Source organism: Palaemon carinicauda, chromosome 30 (assembly GCF_036898095.1).
Source record: "Palaemon carinicauda isolate YSFRI2023 chromosome 30, ASM3689809v2, whole genome shotgun sequence".
Classification (NCBI taxonomy): Eukaryota; Metazoa; Arthropoda; class Malacostraca; order Decapoda; family Palaemonidae; genus Palaemon; species Palaemon carinicauda.
The window spans coordinates 46825239-46837811 of NC_090754.1; the positions used below are offsets into that span (position 1 = coordinate 46825239).

General features: G+C 37.9%; 1 protein-coding gene across 1 annotated transcript in view; it reads right to left on the reverse strand.

Annotated features, from left to right (window-relative positions):
• The window catches only part of LOC137623084 (zinc finger protein 726-like), a 42165-nt gene extending 36117 nt beyond the window's left edge, over nucleotides 1-6048 (reverse strand). The window contains exon 1 of the mRNA XM_068353739.1: nucleotides 5930-6048. The gene's annotated coding sequence lies outside the window, so the exon portion shown is untranslated. The remainder of the gene's footprint in view (nucleotides 1-5929) is intronic.
• Between the last annotated feature and the right edge of the window lie 6525 nt (nucleotides 6049-12573).

Below are 12573 nucleotides of genomic sequence, written 5' to 3' on the forward strand. Positions count from 1 at the left end.
TAACCTCCATTATCATAAGGTTTGAAAATGGAGGTAAGGTATGCTGAACAGCAGAGTCAGAACGAGCTGGAACAACAATAGTTGTGGTTTCCTCTTCAAGACTCTGTTGAGGGAACACCTGAGGCTCAGTCTGCAAAGGCTGAATAAAAGACAAGCAGAAGGAAGGCGCATGGGTGGAGGAGGCTGACTCCTAGCATGAGTGGTTGAACCCAAGGGTTGCGCTTGCTGAGCGGTTGGCGGAAGCGGAGTAGCAAGTTCCAGTTCCTGTGGTGTGAGCGGAGCGCGATGAGGTAGAGGCTGCGCAGAACAAGGTAAATGTCTCGCAAGCTGAGGCTCCTGAGGCGCAAGGCTAAGGTGTTGTGGTGCTTGCCTTGTGGAGGGTAGAGCTCGCTGCAGCGAGAGCTGAGGAGACTGACTCATGGACGGGAGAGGTTGTTGTACCTCAACCGAGTGTTGCATCACTGGTGGAGCAGCAAGTGGAGGCGGAGGAAGAGAGGTATAATCCTCCTGATCCCATTGTAAAGGTTGCCTTAAGGAAGGCGGAGGCTGAACACCACTGGGAACAGCAAACTCAGAACGTGGCTCAACATCGTACGCCTGGCAGGTGGTACTGCGATCAGGCGGAGCGAGCGCAGGCGGAGCGAGCGCAGGCGGAGGGAGTGTAGGCGGAGGCGCAACACTCTCAGCCCGACACTCACGCATCAAGTCCGAAAGCTGTGCTTGCATGGACTGTAGTAGAGTCCACTTGGGGTCGGCAGACACTAAGGTCTGCTGAGGTAAAGCCTTAACAGCAGAGATCTGTTGCGGCAGAACCTTACTCCTCTTAGGCGGAGTGCCTTCAACTGATGACTGAGGAGAGTCAGAGCTAACCCAATGACTGCATCCGGGTTGTTGAACTCTAACTTCGTACGTCTGGCATAGGTCTGGAATTTACGTTTAAGAGGTCTTGAGACCTGAGACCAGCGTTTTCTCCCCTATATTTCTTCTGCAGACGAGCAAAATAAGGGCTCAATCGTCTGCGGGTGGGAGTGACGGACTCGGTAAGACACGCCCACAACCACCGAGGATACTTCTGTGCGCCGATCAAGGCCTGCTGAACCCTTTTGTCCTTCGACATTGCTTCTCCCCTGGGCTTGGGAGCTTGCAAGAGGTCCCGGACTGGGAGGACGACTGGCGCGCACAGAAGTACCCTCACGCACAATACTGACACACTTTGCGCTAATCACTTATCACTTTGATTTTCTGTTTGCACTTATTTCACTGAACTCGAAACTTTAAGTGGTTTGTACCTGAAACACGCAATTCTATCCTTTCTCAAAAGTTAGTAATTGCGAAAACAGAATTACAATGTAACAGAAAAATCTAATGAAAGATAAATAATTCAGTGGCTGGAAAGAGACTAAACACTAGATCACTCTAGAAACGTTTACCTTCTTCCCCTAAAGAGACTAGGGAGAAGAGCAAAAACGATAACAACGTTACTCGCTTGAATGAAACGTTTATCCTCCTCTTTCTCCCTCCGTCTCTATCTCTCTCTCTCTCTCTCTCTCTTGACTTAGAACCTGAGAGAAGAGCCCAATCATATATATCGTTAAAACATATTATTGTTAAAGGAAAAAACTGAAATATTTCCCAAAATGAAAAGTTCCTTTATTAGGATTAAAACCATTAAGTTAAGAAAGAATGAACAAAACGCTAGACACGGTTACTCTTACTGCAACGTGAAACCGTGAAAATTCTTTCTCTATCGTAACGATAGAGCGCAAGTTGAACGTTCTGAACGTCAACAACTGCAGAGACAAAACAAAACGTTAGTTCAACTTTGAAAACAGTACTAGACTATCAAAGAAATTCTTTCAAAGACATTAAAATAGCATAATATGTTAACAGGTAAAACCGAAATGACGGGCTCAATGTTAATTAACTTCGGTACCAAGAAAAGACCGCCTACTATTAGGAAGGTCGAATATAAACAAATATAAAAATTAATTTTAATAAGTTTATAATAAAAGGAAGTTAATCGAAGAGGCTATAAGAGGCGGAGAGATATAAAATAAATCTATAACTTTTGTTAAGCAAAATTAAGAAAGAGAGTCTATACTCTCTTAGACACCAACACTTCCGTCTAAGGGAAGGGTCGGCCATTTAAAGGTGAAAGAGAGTTCATACTCTCTTCGTCACCATAATTAATCAAATTAATTCCAAAAGCTAACTAAGCTAATATAGAAGTTTCCAGTAAAGCGACAGCCGAAATCAAAGAGAAATACTTCACCAAAGTCGTGAAAATACTCCAAGAACATAGCGTATCCCAGAACGTCTTGCCGGAAGCACGACAGAGGAATAATTGAGGAGGTGTCAACAAGAAGTACTTGAGTACCTGGCCACAGGTGGCGCTGGTAAGTACACCCCCTTCTAGTATTGTGATAGCTGGCGTATCCCTCCATAGAATTCTGTCGGGCAACGGAGTTGACAGCTACATGATTATCGGGTAAGTTTAATATTGAAAAACTCTAGCTTTCAATGACACAAACAGCAGGATAGATTTTTTTTTTCTTATGAAATTATCAATAATTTGTACAGCCACTTAAAATCATTCTAAGGATATGTTAATATTTCTGAAAAAATTAATTTCACCATGGTTACCGTAAATAGGACATAGATGACACTACGGTGAGCAATGTTTGAGGATACGGCATCCAACCAGTAAGTTTGAGGATACGGCATCCTACTAGTAAGTTTGTAGAATGGCGGACACTCCCACTAACTAACTCTTAGTAGAGATTGTGCGGTCACAGGGTTCGTCAGCCACAGACTTTCCTCCCAGTGATGAAACACTGACTAAGGTAAGGTGGGGCTATCTTAGGTTAAGACATGTCTTTTAATTGGGGACTGAATTTCCCTTTTGCTATACCCTAGACAATCTGCATCTGGCAACCTAAATTCCCTTCAATTAGCAAATAAGGTCACAGCACCCTAATTGTAAGTACATAGTGCCTTACAGTTGGTCAGTTACTTAGGGGAGTTCATTATAGACATAGCACCCTAGGTTAGGTTAAGTAAGGGGAGGTGGTGGTAATTTGCAGAACGGAAGACGCAATTGCCTACTACTGCAGTCTTATTGCAGGTCACTGGATGGTTTTATTATAGTATAGTACAATATTAGTTAGGACTTTGGATATAATTAAATAATTAAATACAGTAGAGCTCTTCAACCCCATTATTTTGAACCGCATAACCCTATGTCGTCATCTACCAATAACTTAAATAATTAATTTTTTCACTCTTACCATTCTATATTTTACTAAGTTTTCATTCTATCCTTTCCCATGACACAAGAAGCTGCTGAGAACAGTTTATAAAATCCCAACAGGTGGTGGTCCCAGTCCACGTTAAAATTTCTTATTTTATGTATTATAAATTCTGGTAGCCTTTTACATCCTCCAATCAGAGACGATCTTTCTTTAGTGAGACTTTTTCTATGCCAATCTCATATACAAGCTTTGCTCCTTCTAATACAAAATCAACCCTTGCTAATATGATGTAGTTCCAACGACGACAACACATTCAAAACAATTCTACTTTGATACCCGTTTAGACAAAATATACTTAACCCTTTTACCCCCAAAGGACGTACTGGTACGTTTCACAAAAGCCATCCCTTTACCCCCATGGACGTACCAGTACGTCCTTGCAAAAAAATGCTATATTTTTGATAATTTTTTGAGAAAATTCAGGCATTTTCCAAGAGAATGAGACCAACATGACCTCTCTATGACAAAAATTAAGGCTGTGAGAGCAATTTAAAAAAAAATATACTGCAAAATGTGCTGGAAAAAAAATAATCCCCTAGGGGTTAAGGGTTGGAAATTTCCAAATAGCCTGGGGGTAAAAGGGTTAATATCATCCCAAACAAGAGGCCATTCCCCTTCTGAAAGAAATAAGAAATGTTACTGCTGTGTTTATTGGTGTTTGGAATGGTTTTTAGCACCAAGAGAACATGCTCTTCAAGATTCTCGGATGGGATGAGCTAGGAAATGCCGAGTCTCAAAACCCTAGTTTCCAGAGGGAAGCTGGTTGGGAAGTACACAAGGGGTTACGACTTATCTTCGGGTAGGCTGTGGATACAGGAATCTAAATGGGTGCATAGTCCCCAGAAGTAATGATACAGATTCTACAGTAAATTAGGTTAAGCCAAGTGGAGAACCTTATATTAGGTCATGCACTTGTTTGTTTCACTTCTAAAATGTGTTTTTTTTTTTTTAAATCATAACTTCTAGAATTGTCAAACTTCCATAATCTAAAGAATACAGATTTCAGCCAAGTATTTACATCAGAATCATTCAATGTATCTTATCAATTTTAGCTAACATTGGATATTCGATTTTTTCAACTTGTTCTCTTGCTTAACAGAAATTAATAAATATGGAGATAATTGTAGATGAATAATGTTAAGGGTTGCTCCAGTTGCAATTTAGTTTTTTGTATTTTAAAAATTACTCATTAGCAACAAATAAAAAGGTCAAATTCTTTAAAAATGTACTGAATAAGGAGGGAAAACTATATTGGATAGTGTGTATATCATTGGGTCACCAATCTATAGTCTGCCAAAATACTTCCTCACTCAGCTAACACGCGTGGCGCAATGTGTAACACTTGTCAGAACACCAAGACCACAGGTGCTGTCTGGTCAAACTGTGTATGTCAGAACAGAGGAGCAATAAAATAATGGGAGCCTTTGTATATCAGCGGCCAGTTCCTCTAGCAAGCATAAAATATGGATACCAACTAACCTAAACTTTCCCCCCTAACCTAACCTACAAACCATCTCCTTACCTACTTACCTAATGGGGGGGGGGGTAATATCCCCTGCGATCCCCCTTACATGCCGTATTCTTAGTCAGCCATCATCATACATAAAGGTGGCCGCTTTCATACATACACCCAAAATAATACTTAATTGAGAGCGTAGTGAGCCACAGCGAAGAACACTGGTAAGAGAATACAATACAGTACAAGGAGCCTTTGTATATCAGCGGCCAATTCCTCCCGTGTGGATTAAACATGGATATTAACTAACTTAAACTTTTCCCCCTGACCTGACCTACAAGCCGCGTCCTTACCTAACCGGGGGGGGGGGGGGGGGGGGGCAAAGCCCCTGCAACCACCCTTACACTGCCGTAATAATACACACAGGTGGCCTCTATCATACATACACCCCCAGTACAATATACGGTAGAAAGGCAGACAGGCATGTATACCCCAGATTAGAGTCACTCGATACACATGGTCTCTGGCCTTGTAGTCAAAGCGGAGTGGGTGGCTTATCCAATGTCTGTCTAGTCTGGCTTTGAAGGTTATTTGATTAACCAACATACTCATAGATATAATGAAATATGGGTAAAGACTATGGGAAGAATTCTTTGCTTTCTAAAAGAGCAGCAGGCCCAGTAACCCGACGATCTACACGTCCCCTATACTTTGTATCTAAAATCCTGTGTTGGCTGAAGCAATAATTTTACCCAAATACCTTTAAATACACCAGATACACTTCTTTTATTATTAAAAACGGGTGAAGGTCACCAAAATTGTGTAGAGTGTACATTACCAAATACGAGAAATTATATTTTCCCAAATCTACGCTACAATCACACCATCAAGGTAACTTACCATATAAGTTATTAAAACATATAACTCAATAAATTTAAAATGCATTAACGCATATAACTCAGGAATTCTAACAAATATGTGCCAGAGCTACAAGAAAACTTAATATTGCGTAATTTCTTTATTTGTTTACTTCCAATTGTCCTCATCCCGGGAAACATCTGACCAAACGAAAGGAACCATCTACGACGGAAAACTATCAGTAATCCATAAGTTAGATAACGTTAAAGGAGACAACTGGCTATCATTGTTTTAATGTATTTACCTTGTATAATGGGGGTAGGAAGGGGGTAGAATTTATCTGGAAACAGGAGATTCCTTCAACACAACGCGCCCTAGTCCCACATTGGCCTGGAATCCTACCCCTGGATTCCCAGCTTTGGGTTTCAAACGCCCTTGAGTTAGATTAGCAGCGTTCATTTTTTTTTTACAAATTTAAGAACGTTAAAAATGTCATTATTAGCACAAACGCTACTTTAGATTACAATATTTATATACAAATACCTTTTAATATTTACTTATTACGTAAAAAGCAATGTATTCTACTAAGATCAGCTACATAATGAATCTTAGTTGGTATGCTTCACCTTGGGAGTATTTTAGTAAGTAGATCCCCTTTCGAGTTTTGTACACGAATTTGGTTTAAATCCCAATAAATAAAAATTTTCGTATTTTCCCGAAGATGTTCTTTACTACTTCAAAATTATAGTTTAGTGTGTAAACAAAATTGTTCCTTTGACGTGACATACGTAAACCTTATAATCATGCGAAGAGAACACTCCTCTGCACACTCTCGAGTGCATACCTAAATCAGTTAACCATATGTCCTACTTACACTCAACTCATTCTTCTTTACGTTTTACAATAAGAAGTTGTAATTTGCACCAAGGAAATATTTTCAAAATTTCCCATCATGACAATAACGGATGTGGGTTAGAAATTAATAAAGAAAAGAGTAATATGATTTACAACATGAAAGAAAAGCCAGATCACATATCAAAGTAGTAGAAAGTTTAACATACTTAGGAATAAAGCAAGACAGTAATAGGAACATATTTAGAACTCAGAAAAGGGCAAAAGCACAAAAAATAGTTAATTTAAAATATTCAGTTATAGAGAAAAGTTGCAATAAAGTAATAATAGGAAAAACGTTCTGGAAAAGTATTTCTTTGTCATCTTGCAATAAAGTAATAATAGGAAAAACTTTCTGGAAAAGTATTTCTTTGTCATCTATTTCGTATGGAACAGGCATTATAAATCTAACAGAAACTAAAATGGAGAAACTACAAAGGATAGAGAATGGGGTATACAGGAATATTTTAGGTGCCACTAAAAGCACAGCTAATACTACTCTAAGTGGGGAGATAGGTAAATCTTCTATGAAAGCAAGGGTGATGGATGGGAAGCTGCAGTACTTAAATCGTACCCTGAATGGGAATTGGGAAGAAGGAAAATACTTAAAACAATTATCCTGGATATTCAAGAAAAAGAAAGAAGATGGTGGAAACAACCAGAAAAGTACTTAGAAGAATTAAGTATAGATATAAGACAGATAAGAAGAATGAACAAGGCAGAAATAAAATCGGAAACCAGAAAGTGGGATACTGAAAAGGGGAAAGAAGAAATAGAAAGTAAAGAGAGCTTGGAAATATATAGAATGTGGAAGAAAGAAATTAAAAAAAGAGTCACTTTATGGCAATACATTTGCTTCAAAATACAAAACAGTATAAGAAGATAAACTTTGGAGGCGCCGTTACAAAGGCTATGACTCACCCCTGAACCAGAACAATAACGGTCCTAATCTGTAGTAAATATGGGATGAAGTTGAAGAAATAAGAAATTGCGGGAAAAGGACCCTGAAAAAAGAAATCATGAAAAGAATTATAGAAAAAATAGAAGAAACTATTGAAGAAAAAAAAGAAAATCATGAAAAAATTAAGATTTATTAAAGGAAATGGCCCACTGCCTTATATCAGAGAAATGAATCTGGATAAGGCATCCCTTGTAATGCTCAACTTAAAAGCAAATTTCAGGGGAAAATATGAAGATAATTTGTGTGACCTGTGCGAAGATGAAGAAGATACTACCGAACATTTATTTTTATGCCCGAAATTAGGACAGCTAATGGATGTAGACATAAGTTCAGGTACGGTGAAAAATCCTAGCAGGGATCTGGCTGCATTTATAGGTAGGACAATGCATATAAAAGAAGAATTTAAGAAGTCCAAACTGACCACAATATGTTGCCAAAACTGATGATTGCAAGGTGTTATCCTATCTAATTTCAAGGTAGAATGGAATAATAGTAAAGATTGAGAATCTCATTACGGTATTGATTTATTTAAGACAGGTAATATAAGCTTAATAACAATAATAAGAATAAGCTTAGAAGCTGTACACCTATCTATAAAGAGATAGTGCCCGCAAACTTATTTTGCGGAGTGAGCAATAGGGAACCAGGAACCAGGAACCTGAAAAAATAATGTGCATACATTTTCTCCTAAATTATTAAACAAACAATAAAATTTAAATCAGAACTTGACTGAAATGGTTTAATAGAAAAGAATGCCTTAGTATGACAAAGGAAACTAATTTTACAGATTATGTAGCCATTATCTTTTACATAAATGTAATTTTCTCTAACTATTTAGTGGTATGCAGTGAACCAATACATGCAGATAAAATAGATAAAATTTTGGTGCATTGTGTATATATACAGGATACATGTATATACAGAATCATACATATAAGACGTATGAAAACATTATTTATCTTTAATCAAACGTAATGCCTTTTATTGTTAGGTTCTAACGAAAATTGCCGAAGCATAATTGTTGCTTAATAGCTGTAAGAGAGAGAGAGAGAGAGAGAGAGAGAGAGAGAGAGAGAGAGAGAGAGAGAGAGAGAGAGAGAGAGAGAGAGAGAGAGAGAGAGAGAGAGTCACCTGGAATTTATCATTCAAACGCCAGCTTAATAACGGTTTCCAGTTAGGCCTAATTCTTCATAGAAAACGGTATCATTTCGATCCGAACATTGATTTAAAAGGTCAACTATTATTATTATTATTATTATTATTATTATTATTATTATTATTATTATTATTACTTGCTAAGGTACAATCCTAGTTGGAAAAGATAGGATGCTATAAGCCCAGGGGCCCCAGCAAGGAAAATAGCCCAGTGAGGAAAGGAAACATGAAAAAATAAAATATTTAAAGAACAGAAACATTAGAATGAATATTTCCTATATAAACTATAAAAAAAACTTTAACAAAACAAGAGGAAGACAATTATAATAGTGTTCCCGAGTGTACCTTCAAGCAAGAGACCTCTAACCCAGGAGACAGTGGTAGACCATGGTAAAGAGGCTATGGTACTACCCAAGACTAGAGAACAATGGTTTGATTTTGGAGTGTCCTTCTCCTAGAAGAGCTGCTTATCATAGGTAAAGTCTTCTACCCTTACTAAGAGGAAATTAGCCACTGAACAATTACAGTGCTGTAGTTAACCCCTTGTGTGAAGAAGAATTGTTAGGTAATCTCAGTGTTGTCAGGTATATGAGGACAGAGGAGAATCTGTAAAGAACATCCTGACTATTCGGTGTATGTGTAGGCAAAGAAAAGGTGAACCGTAACCAGAGAGAAGGATCCAATGTAGTACTGTCTGGGCCAGTCAAAAGACCCCATAACTCTCTGGTGCCCTGGCCAACCTACTTCTGTTGCTCGAAAGGGACTCTCTCACCAAAGACGACTATTTAATACAACTGTAACATCGACGCTGTTCGTTTTCGTGATTTATGAGCAATATGTGGATCTTAAAAGAGCGTGAACATGCCGGGATCATGAACGAATATAACGTTAAAGTTTATGGCCACTCGTATTCAAGACATTCAGGCGTGATTGGTGTCACTTGGTGCCCGTTTAGTCGAAATATTTCACACATATTCAGAACTCAAGGGGATAAAATTAATCGCAAAACACCTTCAATTTTCTCTTAACCACAGATAAGTCTAAATGAGACTTCAGTATAACATTTTCTGTGCCTGGACATAGAAAATGGATAGAATGGCGAAAAGACAAATGACTGAACGCATACCTGATATTTATTTTGTTAAAAGAACAGTTAAGATGGGCCTATGTTAGATAGGAAAGTGAAAGTTGGGTTGGAAATGTAATAATGACAAGGAGGTGGGAAAAGCATGTAAGGAAAAGAATTGAGGGGGTTCTTTACACTAGAAGTAGAAAAAGAGAGAGAGAGAGAGAGAGAGAGAGAGAGAGAGAGAGAGAGAGAGAGAGAGAGAGAGAGAGAGAGAGAGAGAGAGGAGTCCACGTTGTGGCCATGAGGACAGCAGGCTATTGGCCACTTACGAAGTGTTTGAGTGTATAACTTAGAAGATGAAAGCAGAAGGACATAAAAGATCTATTGTATGAGAAAAATATTTTGAGAAGTAGTTGACATGATACATGAGAGGAGTATGCAATGCACACACATAGAATAATCCAAAATTACGTGATTACTTAGTAAAAAGAAGATAACATTTGATAAGATTAGAGAAAGAACATGAACCTAGAAAAAATAAAAAGTGGTTTAACTTCTACCGGAAAGCAAATGCAAGGAGTAAAATGAATGACTAAATGAATCTCACATAATATGGAAAATGGAGAGGTACAGTCCTGGGTCAGTGGAGTGAGTATTATAAGATTTGATGACCATGGAGATAAAGTAGACGACGTGTTGAATGATGAAAGGAAATTAAGAGTTTTAAGAAAAAGACACCAGGAGTTGACGGTGATAATGTTTGAGAGGAATAGAGTAATACGAATTACAGGGGCATAATATTAATTAGTATATTATTATTATTATTATTATTATTACTATCCAAGCTACAACCCTAATTGGAAAAGCAAGATGCTATGAGCCCAGGGGCTCCAATAGGGAAAAATAGCCCAGTGAGGAAAGGAAATAAGGAAATAAATAAATGAAGAGAACAAATCAACAATAAATCATTCTAAAAAAAGTAACAACTATAGAATGCGTATGGTAGGATTTTGATAGAGAAAACAGGTGATAGAGAATTGAAAACAGTGTTTGTTTAAAAAAGGTAAATTAAGTTTTGAAATCATTAAGATAGTTTGAAATGATGGGAAAAGCTGCTTGTTTCATATACGCACCTAGAATAAACTTACGATAGAACAAATAGACTATGTGGATGGTGTTGAGAATGTATGGTATAAACAATAGGCCGATGAGAGTGATTTATAAAAAAAAAAATATTAGATGATAGAAAATAAGGAACTGTTAGAATATGGAAGTATGGGAATGACTTCAAATGAAGGGAAAAGCTGCTTGTTCCATACACGTACCTTGAATAAACTTACGATAGAACCAATAAACTATGTGGAATTGTGGATGGTGTTGAAAGTGTATGGTTTAGGCAATAGGCTGATGAGAATGATCTACAAAATATATATGATAGAAAATAAGGAAGTGTTAGAATATGTAAGTAAGAGAGTGACTGGTTTTCTGCTGATGCTGAAAAGGGTCCGGTGAAGGACAGGTGATGTAGGGATAGGAATAGGAGTCATAAATAGTGTGAAAAAATATCTTATATTTCTTCATGACGATATATTGGTGATAGGGGACATTAAAATAATGTTAGAACGTAGTAAATAAGTTCAAGTGTTAAAAAAGGAAAATAAAAGTGGAAAGCATTAGGGTGGAGATATCACAAATGATGGTAGGATAAAAGATAAGGAGAGGTAAAGAATAAGCGAAGCATGTGAAGTAAAGGGATGTGCATCAAGAAATTGGGGAGATACTTGAATTGCCTGAAAACCCAAGATGGAAATGTATGAAACTTTGTGTAAGTTAAGTATAGATGATGAATTTTAATGAAAGAAAAATGTTGTAGGGTGCTGGGATGTACTGCTTATTTGATTTATGTGGTGCTCAAAGAACTGGAACAATAAGAAATGTGGGGAGACATTAAAGTAATAAAAAGGGTTAGCCTTGGTAAAAGGACGATCAGGATGTTTTGAGATGGTTTGGTCTTGTCAAAAGAATGAAGAAAAGCAGGATGGCGAGAATAGTGTGCATAACTTGGAAGCGTTGGGAGGAGAGAGTAAGAACTAGAATGGTGTTAGACAAGCGTCATGCAGGAGATATTCCATGAATATCCCAGCAAATTTATTGAGGAAATGATAAGGAAGAAAATGAATGAATTGGCACAAAAGCCCAAGAATCAAATCAGCACAACAAAGATACAATCATCTATCACAATATGGACTACAGGATAGCCAGCCTACAGGCAAGCAATGGATAGCATTAGAAGAATCATTATATTAGAATAAAACCAAAGGTACTATTTGAAAAAGGTATTGCTGAAAGTCTATAGCAAGCCAAGCATGGTAAGTTATCTTTGTTATGGAAAAACAGTCATGCCTCCAAAGTACCGAACGAGTTTACGACTAATGTTATCTACAAATTCAAAAGCTAAATAGGCGAGTGTACGCCCCTCAATATATGCAATGTTGGCGAAGCGACAACAACCCTCAGGAGAAGACTTCTAGTTCACCGCATTAAAGGGGTCATACATCAGCATGTCATTTATACACTTGATAAGAAAACTCCATTAAATGACCTTACCAGGGACCCACAAGTTGATCATGAAAAGGATGACTATGAGAGGCTGGTGATTGCTGAAAAAGTGAGCATCAGAATGCAGCAGCCTACGTTGAACGTTCAAGTTTCCTCAGATTATATCTTCCCCTCTAACAAGAGGACTTTTCTTAACCCGACTCCAGAACTTATCCTTGAGCCATAGGAACTGGCAACGTTGGACTAGACTGAGAATCAAGATTTTTCTCACATGAAAGATCTTAAGAACTCCAACTGGAATGTTGAAGCTTCA